Source organism: Hypanus sabinus, chromosome 9 (genome assembly GCF_030144855.1).
Source record: "Hypanus sabinus isolate sHypSab1 chromosome 9, sHypSab1.hap1, whole genome shotgun sequence".
Taxonomy (NCBI): Eukaryota; Metazoa; Chordata; class Chondrichthyes; order Myliobatiformes; family Dasyatidae; genus Hypanus; species Hypanus sabinus.
Window position 1 is genome coordinate 158,986,198 of NC_082714.1, and position 24,694 is coordinate 159,010,891.

General features: G+C 45.1%; 1 non-coding gene across 1 annotated transcript; it reads left to right on the forward strand.

Annotated features, from left to right (window-relative positions):
- The first annotated feature begins 15,186 nt into the window (after positions 1-15,186).
- Positions 15,187-15,258, forward strand: trnaa-ugc (transfer RNA alanine (anticodon UGC)). The gene has a single exon. It is a non-coding gene; the product is annotated as a tRNA-Ala (tRNA).
- Positions 15,259-24,694: the final 9,436 nt, after the last annotated feature.

Here is a 24,694-nt window from a genome sequence, read left to right on the forward strand (position 1 = left end):
CCAAGCACATCTTTCTCTCCCCCTCTTTCTGCTTTCTGCAGGGATTGCTCCCTACGCGACTCCCTTGTCCACTCGTCCCCCCATCCCTTCCCACCAATCTCCCTCCTGGCACTTAACCTTGTAAGCGGAACAAGTGCTACACCTGCCCTTACACTTCCTCCCTCACCACCATTCAGGGCCCCAGACAGTCCTTCCAGGTGAGGCGACACTTCACCTGTGAGTCGGCTGGTGTGGTATACTGCGTCCGGTGCTCCCGGTGTGGCCTTTTATATATTGGTGAGACCCAATGCAGTCTGGGAGACCGTTTCGCTGAACACCTATGCTCGGTCCGCCAGAGAAAGCAAGATCTCCCAGTGGCCACATATTTTAATTCCACGTCCCATTCCCATTCTGATATGTCTATCCATGGCCTCCTCTACTGTCAAGATGAAGCCACACTCAGGTTGGAGGAACAACACCTTATATACTGGCTGGGTAGCCTCCAATCTGATGGCATGAACACTGACTTCTCTAACTTCCGTTAATGCCCCTCCTCCCCTTCTTACCCCATCCCTGACATATTTAGTTGTTTGCCTGTTCTCCATCTCCCTCTGGTGCTCCCCCTCCTCCCCCTTTCTTTCTCCCGAGGCCTCCCGTCGCATGATCCTTTCCCTTCTCCAGCTCTGTATCTCTTTCGCCAATCACCTTTCCAGATCTTAGCTTCATCCCACCCCCTCCGGTCTTCTTCTAACATTTTGCATTTCCCCCTCCCCCCACTACTTTCAAATCTCTTACTATCTTTCCTTTCAGTTAGTCCTGACAAAGAGTCTCGGCCCGAAACATCGACAGTGCTTCTCCTTATAGATGCTGCCTGGCCTGCTGTGTTCCACAAGCATTTTGTGTGTGTTAATTGAAATTAATTCTGTTATTGCCTTTATCTCATTTCTTTTTGCACTACTTCGGATTGGCACTATATTCTTTGCACCATTCTGCTCTTGTGCACTCGTCGTTATATTTATTTCTGTATTTGTTATTACTGTGAGCACTGTTTGCTCTTTGACCTTCACATCAGCAAGGAATGTCTGCAACTTGGTGTATAAGCGGTGGGGGAGCTGTGTGCCCTCCGTTGTAGCGAGCGCCGTGTCACCTGTTTGCTGATCCTGGAGAAAGCTGTTGGAGCCAGTGCACACCACCAGAGTGCTAGAAGCGGTGTAGTGTGGTGACCACACTGGAGTTGGTTCTGCTCGCCAGTGTTCACTCAGCAGAAGACAAGATGTATTGTGTTTGACTGCAAACTGCAGAGATGTGGACTATATTTTTTTGTGCGTGACTGTGTATTTTAATGATATCTTATAGGTGCTATATGTGCCTTGTGCTGTGTTATTGTTGGTACTGCGTTTTGCACCTTGGTCTTGGAGGAACACGTTTCGTTTCGCTGTATTCATGGGTTTTCTTATACAGTTGAACAACAATTAAACTTGAATTTGATACATGATGACAAAATCAGAATCTGAGTCAGAATTAGGTTTTCTATCACAGCCTTAGATGGTATGGTGATTTGTGGCAGCAGTAGGGAGCAGACTAAAATTATTCTCAAATACATAAATAAATAAGTCATTCAGAACTAAAAGGAATAATGTGGTAGGGTTCAGGGACCATTCAGAAATCAGATGGTAGAGGGGAAGAAGCTGTTCCTGATTCACTGACCGTGATCCTTCAGGCTCCTCTCTCTCCTCCCCGATGGTAGTAATGAGAAGAGGGGATGTCCTAGGTGGTGAAAGTCTTTACTGGTAGATACCACCTGCTTGAGGCATTGACCCTTGAAGATGATCTCGGTGGTGGGGAGAGATGTGCCCGTGATGGAGCTGGCCAAGACTACAACTCTCCACAGCCTCTCGCAATCCTGCACATTGGAGCCTCCACTCTATGCTGGGATGCAACCAGTTAGAATGCTCCCCACAGTAAACGCATAGAAATTTGTACAAATCTTTGGTGACATACCAAATTTCCTCAAACTTCTACTGAAGTAGAGCCACTGGTGAGCCTTAGACAATAAGACCATAAGACATAGGAGCAGAATTAGGCCATTCAGTCCGTCAATGTTGCTCCGCCATTCCATCATGACTGATCCCGGGACCCACTCAACCCCATACATCTGTCTTCTCGCCATATCCTTTGATACCTTGACCAATCAGGAAACCATCAACCTCCATCTTAAATATACCCATGGACTTGTCCTCCACTGCAGTCTCTGGCAGAGCATTCCACAGATTCACCACTCTCTGGCTAAAAAAATTCCCCCTTACCTCCATTCTTGCCTATTCTTCCAATTTGTCAAAGTCCTGCTGCAATCCCCTGCTGAGGGGTAAGTAGTCAGCACTACCTACCCCTCCACCTATCTTCATATCATCCACAAACTTTGCCACAAAGCCATCAATTCCATTATCTGGATTATTGTCAAACAGTGTGAAAAGTAACAACCCCAATACTGACTCCTGAGGAACACCACTAGTCACTGGCAGCCAACCAGAAAAGGCCCCCTTTATTCCCTGTCAGCCATTTCTCTATCCATGCCAGTATATTTCCTGTAACACTGTAAGATTTTATCTTGTCAAGCAGCCTCATGTGTTGCAACTTATCAAACGCCTTCTGAAAATCCAAGTAAATGACATCCACTGCCTCTCCTTTGTCCATCCTGCTTGTTACTTCCTCAAGAACTCTAACAGATTTCTCAGGCAAGATTTCCCTTTACAGGAACTGTGCTGACTTTGACATTTTATCATTAGTCTCCAAGTACCCCGAAACTTCATTCTTAATAATAGACTCCAACACTTTCCCAACCACTGAGGTTAGACTAACTAGTCTATAATTTCCTTTCTTTTGCCTTCCTCCCTTCTTAAGGAGTGGAGTGACATTTGGAATCTCCCAGTCCTCCAGGACCATGCCAGAATCAAGGGATTGTTGAAAGATCATGACCAATGCATCTGTTATTTCTTCTGCAACCTCTCTTGGGATTTTGGGATATTGTCCATCTGGTTCGGGTGACTTATCCACCTTTAGACCTTTGAGTTTGTCTATCGAAGTATGTTGACGCCAGGGAACTTCAGCTGCTCTCCGCTTCCATCATTAACTCCTCAGTGAGGCCTGGTGTGTGTTCACCCGACTTCTCGTTCCTGAAGTCCAAGATTGTTTTCGCTATACCATTCTAAACTATGAGACAGTTAAACTGAACAATGTACAGATCAGATAAATGGGTTAACGCAAGCAATTCTGCAGATGCTGGAAATTCAGAGCAACACACAGATGAGACAGCATCTATAGAAGGAATAAAGAGTCAATGTTTCGGGTTGGGACCCTTCATCAGACAGATAAATGAATCATCAGCTAAGTGGATAACATAGTAATGGCCACTGTTTACTCTCTGTTGCACAGGGCACACAATAACTGAAATGCTCCCATGAATACAGGTGTCCCTGTTTTACAAAGGTAGAGCATTCCTATGAAACCTTTCTTAAACTGAAATGGCATAAAGTGAAGAACCATTCATTTATATGGGAAATATTTTCATAAAAGCGAAAATCCTCTTTGTAATGCGAAAACAATGTAGGTCTTTTGTAAAAGCAAAGTGGCGTAAAACGAACATTTGGAAAGCGGGGGACACCTGTAAAGACTTCATTGCCACGCACCTGGAATTATCTTTTACATAATGTTAATAATATCAAAAAAAAATTTTTGAGATACAGCGCAGAATACACCCTTCTGGCCCTTCGAGCTGTGCCCCAATTTAATCCTAGCCTAATTGGGTGACAATTTGCAATGACCAATTAACCTTCCTGCCAAAGGGTCTCGGCCCAAAACATCGACTGTACTCTTTTCCATAAATGCTGCCTGGCAACTGCAGAGTTCCTCCAGCAGTTTGTGTGTGTTAACCAGTAAGACTTTGGACTGTAGGAGGAAACTGAGCACCCAGAGGAAACCCACAAAGTCACAGGGAGAATGTACAGACTCCTTGGAGGCAGTGGCAGGAACTGAACCCCTATCACCTGTGCTATAAGGCATTCTGCTCACCACCACGCCACTGTTTTGCCTGAAATCATGTTAATATAATTTTGAAAGCTATATTAAAATAATTGCGAAACACCCTGTAATTAATTATGTTAATGAATCTAATCCATAAATTTTCTAAATAATAAATGTACCACAACCTTTACTTTGAAACATTTTACAGCTTCAACATTGTCCGTGTTTCAAGTTATAACACTGTTAAAAATTGTAACAATAAACTCAGAATGGAAGTCTGTATCTCATATTTAATAAACCGCCAGCCTGTTGAACTCCAACACTGTCTAAATTTAAAAGTTCATGAAACGTGAAAGATTTTTTTGTACTGTATTTTATTATACCCTTCCATTTATAAATAAAATCAAAAGTGTGTGATTTTTCAACTTTCATTCTAAATATTCAGAGTATGCATATTACACAAAACATTTAAAGTTCTACACAGTTCTCAGGCTGTATAAAAATTTCCTGCTTAGAGCAATAGTTGGTCCGTGCAGGTGTAAAATAACTAAATGGCCATGATTCACTTCTTGGTAGTGCACCCAAGGAAGAGACCCTTCAAGGAAAAACAAGGGTAAAAGTCAAAGTTGAACATAAACACTCTCAATCTGCTGCTGGTTTTTGAGGAAGTGGTTCTGGCTGCAGTCCAATCTCGTGTTGCAGCTTCTGAGATAAGAGCAGCTTAAAGTGGAGAGGCTCTCAGAGACGAGTGGCTTCATTCTTTTGAGCGGTGAGCTCCTTCTGACACCGTGTGCAGTCGAGGCGAAGTGGTGAAAGGAAGCAATAGCAGATGTTTCCAACCACAGGTAGGGAGTTCAGTGGCAGTCAATGTGCTGAGCAACAACGTAAACAAGACCCTCCGCACATTTCTAAGTCAGAGATAAAGAAGCAATCTGGTGCAATGGAGTTTACAGAATACTTACGCCCTCAGTGCAGCGAAGACCGCAGAGACGATCACTGGGGTCTCCGTCCTCCCCATTGTGACATTTACCAAGTGTGTTGTATACAAAGAGCCTAAAGCATTGTTGAGAATTCCCAACCCCCAACCCACTATCTCTTTGACCCACTATTGTCAGGAGGGAGGTACAGGAGCATCAGGACTAGGCCTGTCAGTTTGGGTAACAGCTTCTTCCCTCAGGCTGTGAGACTAATGAATACCCTGCCACTACTGAGGTCTCGTCACCAGGTTAGTAAGCAGTTTACCGCTTATTGTTTACTTGTGCTGCACACTTCACATGCAATTTTATTAACTTATCTGTGGTAGTATTTTGTTTTATGTGCTGTGTGTGATAGATGCATTGTGGCTGCACTATTGTCCAGAGGAGCGTAGTTTTATTTGGTTGTATAAATGTACAGTCAGTAAACCTGAACTTGAACTTGTCCATTGCATTCTAATTTATTTATTGAGACACAGTGAGGAACAGGACCTCTCAGCCCCTTGAGCCTAGCCGCCCAACAATCCCCCAATTTAACCCTAGCCTAATCACAGGACTACTTACAATGTCCACTTCACTGACCAACTGGTGCGTCTTTGGAATGTGGGAGGAAACCAGAGCACCTGGAGGAGACCCCTACCCCAACCTACGGATGACACCAGAAATGAACTCCGAACTCTGAACTCTGAGCTGTAAAAGCATCGCGCTAGCCGCTAAGTTACCATGGCGCTACGTTACTTTTCAGCTCTGCCTTCAATTCCCAGCAAACTCATCACCAAATTCCAAACCCTAGGAGTCAATGCCTCCCTCTGCAACAGGATCCTTGGCTTTCTAACCTATAGGCTGCAATCGGTAAGGATAAGACCACAAGACCACAACACAAAGAAGCAGAATTAGGCCATTCGACCCATTGAACCTACTCTACCATTCCATCATGGCTGATGGGTCTCAGCCCGAAACATCGACTGTATTTCTTCCTATAGATGCTGCCTGGCCTACTGCGTTCCACCAGCATTTTGTGTGTGATGGCTGATTTATTATCCCTCTCAAACCCATTCTCCTACCTTCTCTCCATAACCTTTGACACCCTTGCTAATCCAGAACCCCTCAACCTCCATTTTAAATATATCCAAAGACTTGGGTCTCCACTCCCATGAATTGCACAGATTCACCTCCCTGGTAAACAGCAACATCTCTGCCATGGTTTTTATAAAACTCTGACGCTCCACTAAGATGAATTCTCATCCCCTACTCCCCGTACACACAGGACTGTGTGGCCAGATTTGGGTCTAACTCCCACTGAAAGTTTACAGATGATGGCACTGTAGTGGACTGCTGGCATGACTGAACCCAGGAGCTGAGGAACGGCAGACCCTGTCGGGGTGAGCGCTGGCGACAACTAGACCCAGGAGCGGAGGAACGGCAGACTCTCGAGGAGGAGACAGAAACACGAGGCTATACATAGGAATACCAACATGAAATCGGAGGCACAACTGAGCGACACAAATCATTCTCCACAAACATACAGAGGATCCACTACAGAGTCAGCTTTAAATAATCAGAGAATGCAGGAAGCCTGTGCCAGTCACAATTAACTCGACAGGATTAAACGGAAGTCACCAGGGGTTAACGGCTCTAGTCAAGACACAATTAGTAAAATGCAGGAGCTTGAGAAGCCCAGAAGCCCAGTGCCAGCTGCAGAGGCCAACAGGGCTCATGACAGATAATGACCAGTCAGAGTTGAGGAAGAAGATAATAAACTTAGTGTCGATGTCAACAAACCAAAAGAGCTGGTCATTAACTTCAGAAAGGTGGGGGGAGGCAGGGCCAACATTCCCTCTAATTTCTTTTTACAGCTGTGTGGACCAACCATTGCTCTGAACAGGACATTTTTACATGGCCTGAAAACTACATGATACTTTAAATGTCCTTTTTGTAATATACATGCCATGAATATTCAGAACGAAAATGGGGAAATCACATACTTTTGATCCTATTTACTAATTGAAGGGTATAATGAAACACAATACCTGTACAACAAAGAAGCTCTTTCATGTTTTGTGAACTTCTTCTCACTGCGTCCATTTGCAGCCATGCTGCAACAAAGCCTGTTTGCGCGGGAGCACTTCAGTTACTGCGCGGCCATGTGCCCGTGCAGATTGGGGTAACAGCGGACGGGACACATGCTCCTGTCTACGTCGGTGGTGTTGTTGTGGAGAGGTTGAGAGCTTCAAGTTCCTAGGTCAACAATAGTCTCCAACCATGTTGACATCACCAACACCTCTAATTCCTCAGGAGGCTAAAGAAATTCAATGTTCCCCATCGACTCTTACCAATTCTCACCATGGAAAGCATTCTGTGTGGGCGCATAAAGGCTTCAAAGTTCAAAGTTCAAAGCAAATATATGTCACCATATACTACCCTGAGATACATTTTTTTTGCGGGCATTCAGAGTAAATACAAAGAAACACGATAGAATCAAAACACCACAAACAACAAGGACAGACAAACAACCAGTGTACAAAAGACAGCAAACTGTGTGAATACAAAAAGAATAAATCAATAAATAAGCAATACATACCAAAAACATGAGATGAATAGTCTTTGAAAGTGAGTCCATTGGCTGTGGGATCAGTGTTAGGGTGAGTGAGGGTGAATGGTTCAAGAGCTGGAACGAGATGGGATAACTCTGTCTCCTCTGACAACTGTTCTGTACGTGACCACAGGAAACTACAGAGAGTGTACACACAGCTAAGCATATCACAGCATACATAAAAACACAAGAAATAGGAGCAGGAGTCGGCCATCTGGCCCGTCGAGCCTGCTCCACCATTCAATAGGATCATGGCTGATCTGGCCATGGACTCATCTCCACCTCCCTGCCTTTCCCCCACAACCCATAATTCCCCTACTATGCAAAAATCTGTCCAACCTTGTCTTAAATATATTTACTGAGGTAGTTTCCACTGCTTCATTGCCTGAGAATTCCACAGATTCACCACTCTCTGGGAAAAGCAGTTCCTCCTCATCTCTGTCCTAAATCTACTCCCCTGAATCCTGAAGCTATGTCCCCTAGCTCTAGTTTCCCCCCTCCATGGACTCTGCCTCAGTAAGGCAGTCAGTATAATCAAAGACCTGACATTCTCAATTCTGCAAACACGAGGAAATCTGCAGATGCTGGAAATTCAAACAACATACACACAAAATGCTGGTGGAATGCAGCAGGCCAGACAGCATCTATAAGGAGAAGCACTGTCGACGTTTCGGGCCGATGCCGCCTGGCCTGCTGTGTTCCACTAGCATTTTGTGTGTGTTGTTTGACTCTCCCTTCTGCTCTCTCCCATCGCAGAGGACACAATCACACTGGCTGTCCGCTCAGCTTTGGAGCATTTGGGCAATGAGAATGCCTACAGTATGTCAGGTTGCTGTTTATTGAATATAGCTCAGCATTCAGCACTAGCAACCCCTCAGTACAAATCAGCAAGTTTCAAAATCTAGACCACTGTACCTCCTTTTCACCTGACTCCTTAACTTTCTCATCGGAAGTCCACAGTCAGAGTGGATCAGAAATAACATCTCCTCCTCTCCTAGCCCGCAGCTCTCTACACTCTAAACTGCGTTGCTAGGCACATCTCAAACTCCATCTACAAATTTGTCAAAGACTCCTCTGTCATTGGCCAAATCTCAGATGATCACAAGGAGGCGTACAGGAATGAGGTAGATCGGCTGATTGGGTAGTGTTGCAACAACAAGCTCACACTCAATGTCAACAAGGACAAAGGATTGATTTTGAACTTCAGGAAAGAGAAGTTGGGCCATCACACACCAGTCTTCATTAGAGTCTGCAAACCATAGACCACTACAGCAAAGAAACGGCCATTTGGCCCATCTAGTCAATGCCAAACTATTATTCTGGCTGGTCCTGTTGACTTTCATTGGACCATAGCCCTCTACGCTCATGCCATCCACGTACATATCCAAATTATTGAAGGATCAGCAATGGAAAGGATGAGTAGCTTCAAGTTCCTGGGTGTCAGCACCCTGGAGGATCTATTGAGGTCCCAACTGATTGAAACAATCACAAATAAGGCTTGACAGTGGCTAGACTTTATTAAGAGTTTGAAGAGATTTGGGATGTCACCGAAGACATTCTGACTGGTTGCATCAGGGAACAGAATGGAGATTATAACGTGCAGGATCAAAAAAGGGCTGCGGAGGATTTTAGACTCAGCCAGTTATAACACAGGCACAACCCTCCCCAGCACTGAGGACACCTTCAAAAGTCAGCGTCTCAAGAAGGCAAAATCCATCATTAAGGACCCTCACCATCTGGGACATGTCCTCTTCTCATCGCTATCAACAGAGAGGAGCTACAGGAGCCCGAAGACACACACTCGTAATTTTAGGAACAGTTTCTTTCCCTCTGCCATCGGATTTCTGAACGGTCCATGAACCCATGAGCTATACCTCATTATTTATTTATTTGTGGGATTTATGATCATTTTTCTCTTGCACCGTACTGCTGTTGCAAAATGACTTTCACAACATATATCAGTGATAATGGGAAGGGGGGGAATGCTAAACCATAAACCAGTGGAAACCCGCGCTGTCACAGGGAGAATGTACAAATTGCTTAGGGGCAGAGTAGAATTGAACCCAGACAGCCTGTACTGTAAAGCGTTGTGCTAACCGCTCCTGTACTCTGGTTTCCGGACCATATACAAAGATGTAATGGCTAGTAGGTTAATTGGCCACATGGGTCTAATTGGGCAGTGGGGGCTTGTTGGGCTGGAAGGGCTTGTTATTGTGTTGAATCTCTAAATAAATAAAACTAATTCTAAACTCCATAATATCAGCTCTTATCAAGTCAGGTTCATTATCAGTTAAGTATATTCATGTATATAATATACATAACCATATTACATATGCAGAAATGAGACAATGTTTCTCCCAACCAGGATAACTTATGAAGGCACGGATAAAATCTGCCGATGAATCACACATCCATAACAACTAAATTGCACTAATATCAAATAGTGTAAGGTACAGAACCAGTGACACTTCAAATACGATGCAGCAGGAGTTCAGAAGCTTAATAGCCTGGGGGAATAAACTGTTCTTCTTTCTGACCATAAAAAACATGAAATGCTGGCAGAATTCAGCAGGCCAGACAGCATCTATGGGAGGAGGTAATAACGACGTTTCAGGCTGAAACCCTTCATCAGGGTTATTACCTCGTCCCATAGACGCTGTCTGGCCTGCTAAGTTCTGCCAGCATTTTGTGTTTTTTATTTATTTCCAGCATCTGCAGATTCACTCGTGTTGCCTTCATTCTGACCATTTCTTTTTATGCATCGGAGTCTCCTGCCTGATGGTAGAAAGTCAAAAAGGATGCTGGATGGATGGATACTAAGGGCTTGCATATGCAGCACTCCTGGTAACTTTTCCCGAAGGATGGTAGGGAGACCCCTATGATCCTATAATTAGTTTATGTACCTTTAAAATCACCCTTCAGCCTCCTAATCTCCATTGGACCTGTCCTCATAGATTAATCCTTGTAGCTCAGTATTCTCCTGATCGTTTCCACACCCTCAAATTATGCAGAGCCCATAAGCATTTCACTTTGTCCGTGCTCCCAGCCAGAGGACAGAGGGAACTCCCTTTGTTCTGCCAGCCCTCTGTTTCTTTCTACTGCTAGTTTCCTGGTTGCATTTGATAATGAATGTGGATCAGTAGTCATTCTGCCTGGCTTCCCAGGGGAGGAGGACGAGGCACAGCAGCTGCCTACCCTTCCAGTTCGCGAGGCAAGACCGGGCAAACGTTCCCGAGTGCAGCTTTCGTCCTGACCGCAACGTCCTGCTCAGCTCCAAAACCTATCTGTCCCAGATTGATGAGCCGAGCAATTATCCAGCTTTCTTTCTCAAACTGCGATTTCCGTTCTCACGTGGCTTTCAAACTACTTGTTGAGAGGGGGGAGAGAGAGTGGGAGAGAGGGGTAGAGAGAGAGTGAGAGAGAGTGGGAGAGAGGGAGTGCATGAGTGAGATGGAGAGTGTGCATGTGTGTGTGAGAGAGAGGGAGAGAGCAAGTGAGTGAGACAGAGAGAGAGAGAGAGAGATTGAGAGGGGGGAGGGAGAGAAACTGGGAGAGGGAGAGAGGCAGAGAGAGAGAGAGTGAGAGAAACAGAGAAATAGAGATTGGAAGAGAGAGGAAGAGCAGGTGAGTGACTGAAAGGGAGAGACAGAGATAGAGATTTGAAGGTTCACAAGGATGATTCATTCAGGGCATCTGGTTGGGAAGACTCTGTAGATTTTGTGGGGACACATTCATCTATGACTATTTTTATAAAGTCCGTGACAATCATGATATGTTCATTCAGATCCACAGATATAGGCCATTTGGCCCATTGAGTCTGCTCCACCATTCAATCATGGCTCTTTCCCCTCCTCAGCTCCACTCCCAAGCCTTCTCCCTGTAACCTTTGATGCCGTGTCAATCAAGAATCTATCAAGCTCTGCTTTAAATACACCCAATGACCTGACCTCCACAACTGCCTGTGGTAATAAAATCCACAAATTCACCACTCTCTGGCTAAAGAATTTTTTCTGCGTCTCTGATCTAAATGGACACCCCTTTATCCTGAGGCTGTGCCCTCTTGTCCTAGACTCCCCCACCATAGGAAACATCCTCTCCACTAGGCTTTTCAACATTCGAAAGGTTTCAATGAGATCCCTCCTTCTGAATTCCAGTGAATACAGACCCAGAGCCATCAGACATTCCTCGTATGATAACCCTTTCATTCCTGGAATCATCCTTGTGAACCTCCTCTGGACCCTCTCCAATGCCAGCACATCTTTTCTAAGATGAGGGGCTCAAAGCTGTTCACAATACTCAAGGTGAGGCCTCACCAGTGCCTTATAAAGCCTCAGCATCACATCCCTGCTCTTGTATTTTAGATCTCCTGAAATCAATGCTAACAGGGCATTTTCCTTCCTCATCACCGACTCAGCCGCAAGTTAACTGTAGGGTGTTCAGCACAAGGTCTTCCAAGACCCTTTGCATCTCAGATTTTTGGATTTTCTCCCCATTTTTAAAATAATCTGCACATTTACTTCTACTACCAAAGTGCATTTTCCAACAGTGTATTTCATTTGGCACTTTCTTGCCCATTCTCCTAATTTGTCTGTCTTTCTGCATCCTACCTGTTTCCTCAGCACTACCTGTCCCTCCACCAATCTTAGTATCATCTGCAAATTTGGCAAAAAAGCCATCTATTCCATTATTTAAATCATTGATAAACAGCATAAAAAGAAGTGCTTCCTACACCGATCCCTGTGGAACACCACTAGTCACTGGCAGCCAACCAGAAAAGGATAATTTTATTCCCACTTGCTGCCTCATGGTTCTGTGTCCTTGAACATGGCCCAGTCCAGGGACTTGCAGCAATCCCAAAGATACTCCTCTGCCTTCCACAATAAGCTCTCTGTTGCCCTGATCTCTGGAGCTTTGCTCTTTAGTCTCTGCTTGTATGCAGGTAGAAGGACAGCCAAGTGATTCACTTTACTGAACTGCAATCTTGTGGTCCAGTGTGTTGGGACCACCGATGCTGCAGGTTATACGCTGATGGTAATTGGGCAGGGGTTTCTTCAAATGAGCCTGAAATGTGTCAGGATGGACTGGTTCTTGTTTGGAGATGGCATCATGCAGAATCTCAAACGCTTGATTATCATTGGCCACTGTGCATACTCATACACACAGTGCATACTCATTTGAACGCAGTGTCTCCTTTCCGCAGAAAAGTTGGGGAGAGCAAAGGTACACCGAATAACTATTGCAGCAACTCAGACGATTGAACATATCTTTGCAGCCCCCATTCCCCATTTCCCACCTCCCACCTCCTGTCGGTATTCCCACTCCCCCCTCTTCTATCTGCCCATCAACCCCACCACAACTGGGTCCGCCAATCACTTCTTTTATTTTTAATTAGAGATACAACACGGTAACAGGCCTTTCCAAGCCCAATGACAGCGCGCCACCCAACTACACCCATGTGACCAAAAAACCCACTAACCCATATGTCTTTAGGATGTGGGAAGAGAGCAGGGAACCCAGAGGAAACCCATACGGTCAAAGGTAAAACATGCAAATTCCTTACAGACAGCAGTGGGAACTGAACGCAGGTCTCTGTTGCTGAAATAGCATTACACTAACCACTAAGCTACCATACCTGTCCAACCCTTTCTCCTCACCTCTTGATACAGGTGACCTCCCTTGATCTTTCAACCCCGATGAAGGGACATGACCAGAAACATTGTCTGTCCATTCCCCTCCACAGATGCTGCCTGACACGTTGAATTCCCCCAGCTTCTTATCTTAAAATCCAGTTAATCACCTTTCATTGTCCAGAACAGGTCAGGTCCCAAGACTCAAGAGAGGCCAAACATTTTAATTCCCATTCCCATTCCAACATGGTGGTCCATGGCCTCTTTTTGGGCCAAAATGACATACATGGTAAATGGTAAATGGTAGGGCATTGAAGAATGCAGTAGAACAGAGTGATCTAGAAATAATGGTGGATAGTTCCCTGAAGGTGGAATCTCATGTGGATAGGGTGGTGAAGAAAGCTTTTGGTATGCTGGCCTTTATAAATCAGAGTATAGGAGTTGGGATGTAATGTTAAAATTGTACAAGGCATTGGTAAGGCCAAATTTGGAATATTGTGTACAGTTCTGATCACCGAATTATAGGAAAGATGTCAACAAAATAGAGAGAGTACAGAGCGGATTTAATAGAATGTTACCTGGGTTTCAGCACCTAAGTTACAGAGAAAGGTTGAACGAGTTAAGACTTTATTCTTTGGAGCGTAGAATGTTGAGGGGGGACTTGATAGAGGTATTTAAAATTATGAGGGGGATAGATAGAGTTGACGTGAATAGGCTTTTTCCATTGAGAGTAGGGGAGATTCAAACAAGAGGACATGAGTTGAGAGTTAGGGGGCAAAAGTTTAGGGGTAACACGAGGGGGAACTTCTTTACTCAGAGAGTGGTAGCTGTGTGGAATGAGCTTCCAGTAGAAGTGGTAGAGGCAGGTTCGATTTTGTCGTTTAAAGTAAAATTGGATAGGTATATGGACAGGAAAGGAATGAAGGGTTATGGGCTGAGTGCAGGTCAGTGGGACTAGGTGAGAGTAAGCGTTCAGCAAGGATTAGAAGGGCCGAGGTGGCCTGTTTCCGTACTGTAAATGTTATATGGTTATATGAAACCACCCTCAGAGTGGAGGAGTAACACCTTATATTCCATCTGGATACTCTCCAATCCAATGGCATGAGTATCAATTTCTCCCTGTGGTTAAGAAAAATTCCTCCCCCTCTTCAATTCCCCATTCTGACCTCTTACCTCTTCTTACCTGCCTATCACCTCCCCTGGGTCCCCTCCTCCTTCCCTTTCTCCTATGGTCCACTCTCCTCTCCTATCAGATTCCTTCCTCTCCAGCCCTTTATCATTCCCACCCTCCTTCCTTTACCTCTCACTTTCCAGCTAGCCTCCCCCAACCTTTTTATTTTGGTACCATTCCCCTTCCTTCTCAGCCGGCCCAAAACATCGACTGTTTGCTCTTTTACATATATACTGCCTGACCTGCTGAATTCCTCTGTCTTTTTGTGTGAGTTGCTTCGGGTTTCCAACATCTGCAGACTTTCTCATGTTTATGATATCCTTTATCAAATCTCCACTCAATCTTCTACCTTCCAGGGAGTAAGTTCCTAGCCTATTCAATCTTTCCTTATAACTCAGGTCCTCGAATCCCGGGAACATTCTTGTAAATCTTCTCTCGAAATTCTCTTCAGATTTCTGAGGTGAGGATTCTAAATTTGACAAATACTACATCTTGACGCTAACTATTTAATTATGTTACTGTGTCAGTGGCTCTAGTAAATTAAACCTTTCAATCATAAGACAGATCACTGCTCGGTGACTCAGACGATAGATCTGAGATTGGCTGGGGTAAGTGATGTTCTTTCCAGCTTCTGCGACTGATTAATCGCTGTGAAAGAGGCTGTAAGGCGACAAATATGGTGCTTGCATTACAACCACAGAATTTTAAAAAAAATTCTTTCCCCTATTATCAAACAAAACATTTGACTCTTTCACAGCCTCATCCACCACCTACGGAATAACCCAGCATGGAAGCAGAGCCTTTGGCCCAACTAATCAAAGTGGGGATGTAGCTCAGTGGAAGAGTGCATGCTTTGCATGTATGAGGTCCTGGGTTCAATCCCCAGCATCTCCACAAAGGAGTTTTTGAGTTTTGAACAATAACTGGAAGGAAGTCCCTGGGGAGGTGGGGAGGTGGGGAGGTGGGGGGGGGGGGTAATGTTTAGCGCAGCATTTTACAGTAGAAGTGACACGGGTTCAATTCCAGCTCCTGCCTGTAAGGAGTTTGTATGTTCTCCTGCTGTTTTCTCTGAGTGCTCTTTCCATGGTCCAAAGATATAACAATAAGTAGGTAAATTGGTCATTGTAAATTGACCCGGAATTAGGCTGGAATTAAAACCCGGGGATTTCTTGGTTGTGTGTCTCGATGGGCCAGCAGGGCCAATTCCATGTTGGGTCTTAATAATAAATAGAAAGAATTCTGACCTGACCTCAGAGGGAATTCGGACTGTAAAATCCAAACCTGAGACATTGACATGGAGACCTCACCTCCAATATTTCCGCTGTTATCTCTCGGACATTGGGGCAGCATGGCAGTGTAACGGTTAGTGTAACACAATTACAGTACCAGCTTGATTCCGGCCGTTGCCTGTAAGGAGTTTGTACGTTCTCCCCGTGACCGCATGGGTTTCCTTCGGGTGCTCCGGTTTCCTCCCATATTCCAAAGCCGTACCGGTCAGTAGGTTAATTGGTCACTTGGGTGTAATGGGCAGCGCGGGCTTGTTAGGCCAGATGGGTCTGTCATGCAGAAAAAAATTATCCAACTAAGACAGTCCCATTTGTCCTAGCTTAGCCCATATTCCCCTAAACTAAGGGTTCCCAACCTGGGGTCCACAGACCCCTTATTTGGTGGTATTGGTCCATAGAATAAAAAACGGTTAGGAAGACTTTCTCTAACATTTCCCATTGCTGTGCTGGTCCGAATGTGCTTTAAATGTTGCAATAACACCCGCCTCTAACACTTCCTTCTGGCAGCTCATTCCACGTACTGTATAAAAAAGTTGCCCCTCAGGTTCCTATCAAGCCTCTATGCCCACCCACATCACGAGAATAAGGAGTGGAGTTCATAGGCTTGGAATCAGAGTCAGGTTTAATATATATACGTTGTCATATCTGTTGTTTAATGGCAGCAGTATATTGTAATTCATAATGAAAAAAATCAATGAATCACAATAAGAAATATATACAGTAGAGAGAGAGAGTGCACCAGGATGCTTAAAGACCTACACAGTACTATTTGTCAACGTGGAGCGGAGAGCGAGTTTGTAAATCTGGTGGAAGCAAAGGATATTGGGAATGGTGAGGATGGAGTGCCACAAGAGGGATGGGAAACTGTTGGGAAACGAATGATAATGCATTTTGGTAAAAGGAACAATAGTGTGGACTATTAGCTAAATGGGGAGAAGGTTCAAACATCAGAGGTGCAGAGGGACTTGGGAGTCCACATGCAAAACCATCAGAAGGTTAGTTCACAGGCTGAGTCTGTGGTAAAGAAGGCAAATGCAATGTTGGCATTTATTTCAAGGGGATTGAATATAAAAGCAACGAGATAATGTTGAGCCTTTATAGGACACAAGTCAGGCCACACACGGTGTATTGTCAACAGTTTTGGGCTCCATATCTCAGAAAGGATGTGTTGTCATTGGAGAGAGTTCACGAGGATGATTCCAGGAATGAAGGGGTTAACATCTGAGGAGCGTTTGGCAGCTTTGGGCCTGTACTCAGTGGACTTTAGAAGAATGCTGGGGATCTCATTGAAACCTACCGAATGTTAAAAGGACTAGATAGGGTGGATAGCAAGAGGGAGTTTCTTATGGTGGGGGTATCCAGAACTAGAGGGCACAGCCTCAAAGTTGAGGGGTGACCTTATAGAATGGAGGTAAGCAGGGGAATTGTTTTAGCCAAAGAGCAGGAAATCTGTGGAATGCTCTGTCACAGACTGCGGTGCAGGCCAAGTCCGTGGGTGTATTAAGACAGAAGTTGATCATTTCCTGATTGGTCAGGGCATCATAGGATATGGTGAGAAGGCAGGTGTATGGGGTTGAGTGGTATCCGGCATCAGCTATGATGGAAACTCGATGGGCTGAATGGCCACCTTCTGCTCCTATGTCTTATGGTTTTATGGGTGTGGGACAGGCGGCAGAGAAGAAATGCCAGGGGAGGAGGGTGTTGTACATGCAGACACACCCAGCTCTGAGACACCAGGCAAGGTCATTTGATTCCAAACAATTGGTTTATAGGTCATTACAGAATGTCTCTCTGGTGCTTCCAGCTCCACCCCCTCTCCCTTTTCCTTTTCCCAACTATGATTCCCCTTTTTCACTCTCAGTCGACAAGAGTCCCATAAATATTTTGCACAGTGCCATGTATATACATATATAAATGAAATAAGTAGTGAAAAAGATTTTTTAAAATAAAGATAAAAAGTAGTGAGGTACTGTACAAGGATTTAATGTCCATACAGAAATCCTGATGGCAGAGCGGAAAAAATTCCTCCTAAAAAGTTGAGTGTACAGTGTGTCTTCAGGCTCCTGTACCTCCTGCCTGATGGTAGCAATGAGAAGAGGGCATGTCCTGGGTGATGGGGGTCCTTAGTGATGGATGCTGCTTTTGTGAAGAAACCCTTGATGCCTTATTTACCCTCAACGATCCAGAGGAAATCTGGGGGCGTTTTACATTTAAAGCAGACAAATTTCTCACATAAATTCAATTTCAGCTATCGGTCTCCTTTGTCCTGTGTTCAGATGAACAATAACTGGAGATCTCTGTGTTCTGAGCTGTGCCCCCCGGGCCCGAGAATTCTCCGTGTGTGAGAAAACGTGTAGCTCTCCGATGGATTAAACAGGCCCTGATGCGATTCCGTTAATAAGCTTGACCTGCGATTATGAGTTTCACCACCTGATATTGATGCTGGGTAATGGGAAAACTACAAGACCTCACCCAGGGTGACCATTTATCCCCCTAACAACTATTTGTCATGATTAGCTTTCTTTCTGACAGCCTCCTGTCTCATAAACATACCAATGTTTGTTAGTTCCACTGGGGAGGAAACTTATCTCTCTTTCCCAGAGGCCAGCTGGATAATTCCTTATCCATGGTGTCAATAAGCTGTTGTGGGAAGATTATGTGGGAAGATTAGAACAGCTAGAATTGGTGGGTTCCTCAGCCTAGTGACCCAGGACATTATTTATTGGAGCGTATAGGATACTGAAAGGTGGTACTCTGAATCAAAATCAGGTTTATCACTGACATGTCACGAAATTTGTTGCTTTGCAGCAATTGTACAGCGCAATCCATAACGAATCACTATGTTACAACATGACAAATTTAAAAAACAGCAATAGTAATAAATCATGCAAAAGAAGAGAAAATAGTGAGGTGTTTATTGGTTAACGAGCCTTTTGGTGGAAGGGAAGAAGCTATTCTTTAGATTTTGAGTGTGTGTCGTCAGGTTCCTATACCCCAGGAGCTCCCAGCTTTGTGGGATCCATGGGCCAAAACCATTAAATGTGGACCCTGGGCTGGGAATGCCAGCTGCACCTCCTCCATGAGGGGAGTAATGAGTAGGAGGCATGTCCTGGAGACTGAGGGTCTTCAGTGATTGGATGCAATCTTCTTGAGGCATTGCCACCTGAAGTTGCCCTTGTTAGTGGGCTAGTGCCCAAGACAGACAAGTATTAAATTATGAGGGTTATAGGTCGGGTGAATGTATACAGAGCTTTGCCCAAGGTTGGGGAATCAAGAACTGAAGGGTGCAGGTTTAAGGAGAGAGGGGAGAGACTTAGTAAGAACCTGAGGGGCAAATTTTTCACCCAGAGTGTGGTCAGTATATGGAATGAACAGGTTGAAACAGGTCCAGTAATAACATTTAAAAGCTTGGAGGGCAAAGTTCCCTCTAATTTTTTTTTTACAGCTGTTCTGAGCAAGAAATTTTCACAAAGCCAGAAAACTTTGTGGCACTTTAAGTGTTTTGTTTGCAATATACATATTACAGTGTCAGCGTTCAGCAGGCCGACAGTCTATTACAAATGAGCTGCAATTTGTAACTTGAAGCACTGAATGTAAATACGTTGAAACGCAAAAATGTTTCAAAGTAAAGGTTGTGGCATGTTTATTATTGAGAAAAATTATGGGTTATATTCATGAACACAATTAATTACAGGGTATTTCACAACTATATTAACAATTTCAAAATGATATGAATGTTATATATAAAGCAGATCCAGTTGCGTGACAAGTCTGCAGGACCACTTCAGTCACTGTGTAGCCATGCACCTGTGCTGGAGAGGCACGTGGATAGGAAGTGTTTAGGGGAATATGGGGCAAATATGGGCAAATAAGGTTAGATTAGGTGGGCACCATGTTTGGATTAGACAAGTTGAACCTTCTTCCGTGCTGTATGGCTCCATCATTAAATTCATGGAGTCATAGGGCACTGTACCACAGAAACAGGCCCTGTGATCCATTCTATCCAAGTCAAACTACTAGCCTACCTAGTCCCATCAACCTGCACTCAGACCATAGCCCTCCAATTTGAAATTGAACCTGCATCCGCCACTTCTGCTGGCAGCGTGTTCCACACTCGCCCCCCTCTGAGTGAAAAAGCTCCCCCTCATGTGCCCCATCTCCCCTTTCACCCTTAACCCATGACCTCTAGTTCTAGTCTCACCCAACGTCAGTGAGGAAAGCCACACACACAAGATGCTGGAGGAAGTCAGCAGGCCAGGCAGCATCGATGGTAAAGAGTAAACAGCCAACTCTTCCGGCCAAGTCTCTTCATCCGGACTGGAAAGGAAGGGCAGAAGTCAGGGTAAGAAGGTGGGGAGGGAAGGAAGAAGTACCAGGTGGCAGGTGATAGGTGAAACTGGGAGAGGGGGAGATTGGAGTGAAGTAAAGTGTCGGGAAGTTGATTGATGAAAGAGATACAGGGCTGGAGAAGAGGGAATCAGACAGGAGAGGACAGAAGGCCTTGGAAGAAAGGGGAAGGGGAGGAGCACCAGAGGGAGGTGATGGGCAGGTAAGGAGATAAGGTGTGAGAGGGAAACAGGAATGAGGAATGGTGAAGAAGGTGTGTGTGTGTGTGGGGGGGGGGGGGGGAACAATTACCAGAAGTTAGAGTCCAGGAGCTCCACAGTGCAGAAAGGGCCTCTTCCTTAAAAACACCCATCCAACGGCAGAGACAGAAGGTCTGTGTGGTGAACTATGTGCCTGTCAGGTCACGCCCCTGCTGACTGCTCCTGTGGCTCCTCCCACAGGCCCCTGTATAAAGGAGACCTGCGGCCTGACGCTCGGCCTCAGTCTCCAAGACATTGTATGATAGACACTCACTCCTGGTTCCTTCTTCCAGTCAATAAAAGCCGATATCTCGCCTTACGTCTCAGTGTGAGTTATTGATGGTGCATCAGTCTGTAAAGAGGAAGGGTCTTCACAAAGGACCCTGGTGTTTCTAGACAGAGCAAGAATTAGTGGACATGCTGGGTGAGGGGTGGAGGTTTGGGTGCAGGGAAGATGTTGCCCACTGACCAAGAGTTCTAGTCTCAGGGTATGGGATAAGACAGAGTCATAAAGCACTACAACACAGAAAGAGACCCTTCAGCCTATCAAATCCATGCTTAAGGGATTGTCTCTGTGCCTAGTGCTCTGGAAGTCTATGACTCTGTGTTTTATCCAACATCCTGAGACCTGGACTCCTGTCGCTCTGCCTAGTCCCATCAACCAACACCCGGACAATAACCCTCCCGACCCCTCCCTTCCGTGTACTTATCCAAACTTCTCTTCAATATTGAAATTAAACCTGTATCCCCTTTTCCGCTGGTAGCTCATTCCGCACTCGCAATACCCTCTGAGTGAAGAAGTTCACCCCTCAGGTTCCCCTTAAACATTTCACCTTCCACTCATAAGCCTATGAAAGAAAAACATCTAGAATTGAGGTGGAGAGATGTCACTCATACTGGTCACACTGGTTCAGGAGCCTGATGGTTGAGGGGTAATAACTGTTCCTGAACCTGGTGGTGTGGGTGCTGAGGCTCCTGTACCTTCTTCCTGATGGCAGCAGTGAGAAGATAGCATGTCCTGGGTGGTGGGGATGGCCCTAAAGCACTAGTTATTACTTTAATTTTATTCAGATCTTCCTACAAAAAATTCCTGTCCGTGAAGAGCAGAGTCTAATTAAAAAATCAGCTGTTGTCATAAAATGAAATAGCTATTTTCCAAAAAATTAAATTTGGTTTTGTCCATTGAGACTCCTCTGACTTCATAGTGAAATGTCTTTTATTAGAAAATAAATAGGTCTTTTTTAAACTGCATAAATTGAATTGAAGTGTTTAATCACAATGATGAGACTGGTATTCTCCTGAAGACCAAAGGATGTTTAAGACCATAAGACATAGGAGCAGAATTAGGCCATTTGGCCCATCGAGTCTGCTCCACCACTCAATCATGGCTGATCCTTTTTTTCCCTTCTCCTCAACCCCAGTTCCCGGCCTTCTCCCCATAACCTTTGAAATTTATTTAGTTTATTTAGACCAGGGGTCCACAGGTCCTTTGCTTAATAGTATTGGTCCATGAGGTTGGGAGAAATAGAAAGAAGGACTATTTTGTTCTGTTGTGGTATGGAAGAGTTGGAATAATTTAGATTCAAATTTACTTGTCACATGTACATTGAAACATGTATCATTTGCATGAACAACCAAAGCAACTTAAGCATCCACTGAGGGTGGCCCACAAGTGCCACCACACGCTCCTGCGCCAACATAGCCTGCCCTCAATGCTCAGCTCAGTGGAACACAAAAGCAACAACAGCAAACCAATTTATTTATTTATTGAGATACAGTATAGAACAGCCCTTCCGACCTTCATCCACTACACCCAGAAATCTCCTGGTTTAATCCTAGCCTAATCACAAGACAATGTACGATAACCAGTTTACCTGCCAAGCAGTACGTTTCTGGACCTACGCGGTCACGGGGAGAATGTACCCAAACTCCTTACAGGCAGCGATCCTGGGTCGCTGGTACTGTGAAGCTAACCACTATGCTATTGTGCTACCCCAAGCCCCTTTCCTCCCTCTTGACTACCCTGTTCAGACATGAGCACACACAGACAGCCCTCTAACCCAAGGACAGCCCAGACGAGGGCCTCCAGCCTCCAGTAGACTTGTGAATCATGGACGTTGGGCTTTTGGCTTCCCTAGTGGGCTGACAGCTTTAGCCTTCAGTCCTTGGCTCCTGGATCTCCAATCATCCTCTTGGCCTCGATGACGACGAGTTGGGACCGTGGATGAGGACCTCAGACTCTGGAGTAGGTGGGAGCAGTCTAATATTAGAGCAGAGGTCATTTCTTCTCTCAAAGTGGGACGGAAGCCAGGAACTCTCTCCTCTGGAAAACGGGGCTCAATTGAAAAGCCGTTTGGAGAGAAGCCATAACAATAACCTCTGTGCAAAACCAAAGTGCTGTTTATCGACTAGAGGAGGAAGAAGCTGAAGGCCCATGAGCCGGTCCTCACATTAGGAGATCTGAGGTGGAGAGGGGCAGTAACTTTAGTACCACGTGCTCTTACCACAACTGAGGAATTGTCCTGAGACCAGCACGTAACCTGCAGTCACAAAGTAGGCACAACAGCGCTTCCATTTTCCTAGAAGTTCATGGAGATTCAGTAAGTTGTCTGAAACTTTGACAATTCTATAGACACAGTATTGTTGCACTGTAGAGAGTATCCTGAGTGGTTGTATCATAGTCTGGTATGGAAACACCAATGCTCAGGACTGGAAAATTCTTCAAACAGTGGTGGATACGGCTCAGTCCATCACAGGCAAAGACCCCCCCCCCCCCACCACCACTGAGTACATCCATGTGAAGCGCTGATGCAGGAAAGCAACATCCATCACCATTGACATCCCCACCACCACTACCACCATCCAGGCCATGTTCTCTTCTTGCCACTACAATAAGTAGGAGGCACAGGAGCCCCAGGTCCCACACCACCAGCTTCAGGAACAGTTATTGCCCCTCAACCTGAACCAGCATGGATAACTTCACTCACCTCAACACTGAACTGATTCCACAACCCATGGACTCACTTTCAAGGGCTCTACAACTCATGTTCTCAGTATTATTTATTTTCTTTTTAAATTGTTATTTGCACAATTTGTCTTTTTTTTCACCTTGGTTGTTTATCAGCCTTACTTTGTGTAAAGTTTTTCATAAATTCTATCGTATTTCTTCGTTTTCCTGTGAATGCCTGAATCTCAGGGTAGTGTATGGTGACATATTTGAAATGAAAGAGGGGATTGGCTGCTTGTTTGTAAGGACGTTCGCCAAGCCTGCAGGCTGGGTCACAAACGTTTCATCACCAGTCAAGGCAGTGCACAACTGAGTGTTGTTTGTGCCGAGTACAACGCGAAAACAATATTCAATCGTACACCAATGATGTCACCTTGACTGGTGACGAAATGTTTGCGATCTAGCCTCCAGGCTTGGCGAACAACCCTACAAACCAATACACGTAATTTGATAATAAATTTACTTTGACTTCGATTTTGTTAAGCAAGGATATTGAAGAGGAAACAACCAACATGGATAGACGGAGTTACGAGCAACACTAGGAGCGTGGAATGCTCCTTGTTCCAGTTATGCCAAACTCCACTGGCATCTGCGTCATTGTGCCAAGTGACAATTCAAGGCAATGAAAGTCCCTGGGCACACCAGAGACAAACACTCAGTCCATCACACATAATAGACAGCAAAGCCCAAACGTTAGCAGAGGCCACCAGAGAGCAGCCAGTTCAGTTCCCTCGGCCTGCGCTGTGAAAGAGAGCCTGGTACAATTCTCTTTGAATGACGGTCACGTATAACACCCCACCTGCTTCTCAACTGCCATCTGATCCGGCGTGGAAACAGATGTGACATTAAGCCTGTATTTTCCCTTGTGCACGTCAAGTGCGCATTGTTTCAAACCCGCAAATTAATATTATCTTCTGTGGGGACAGATCCAGGAAGGCAGGAGCCAAAGGACCCCACACACCCACTCATTCTCAAGAGATAAGTGATGCAGAGATGGGCAGCTTGCTTCAGTGGAAGTGGATGCTTGTTGGGAAGGTCACACAGAAAAACAGGCTAAGATGGCATTAAACCGCAACATCCAGCTCCAACCTTCCAAGAACCCTTCACTCTCTCTTGTTTGCCAACCTCACTCCTGACTTCCCCCTCCCTGCATTTGTACAACAGTGTGCATTCCACAAACACAAGAGATTCTGCAGATTCTGGAAATCGAAAGCAACACACACAGAATGCTGGAGGAGCTCAGCAGATCAGGCAGCGTCTGTAGAGAGAAATAAACAGCCGACGTTTCGGGCCGAGACCCTTCGTCAGGATATGCTGGCTGTTACCTTTGAAACTCCAAACACTAATCAAAGGAAAAAAAAATGGGAGTCTGGGGGGGACTCATGGACTTAAATTTAAGTTCATTTTCTTTCATAAGGCACTCTGGTGTGATGTATGGTGTTCATGTACTT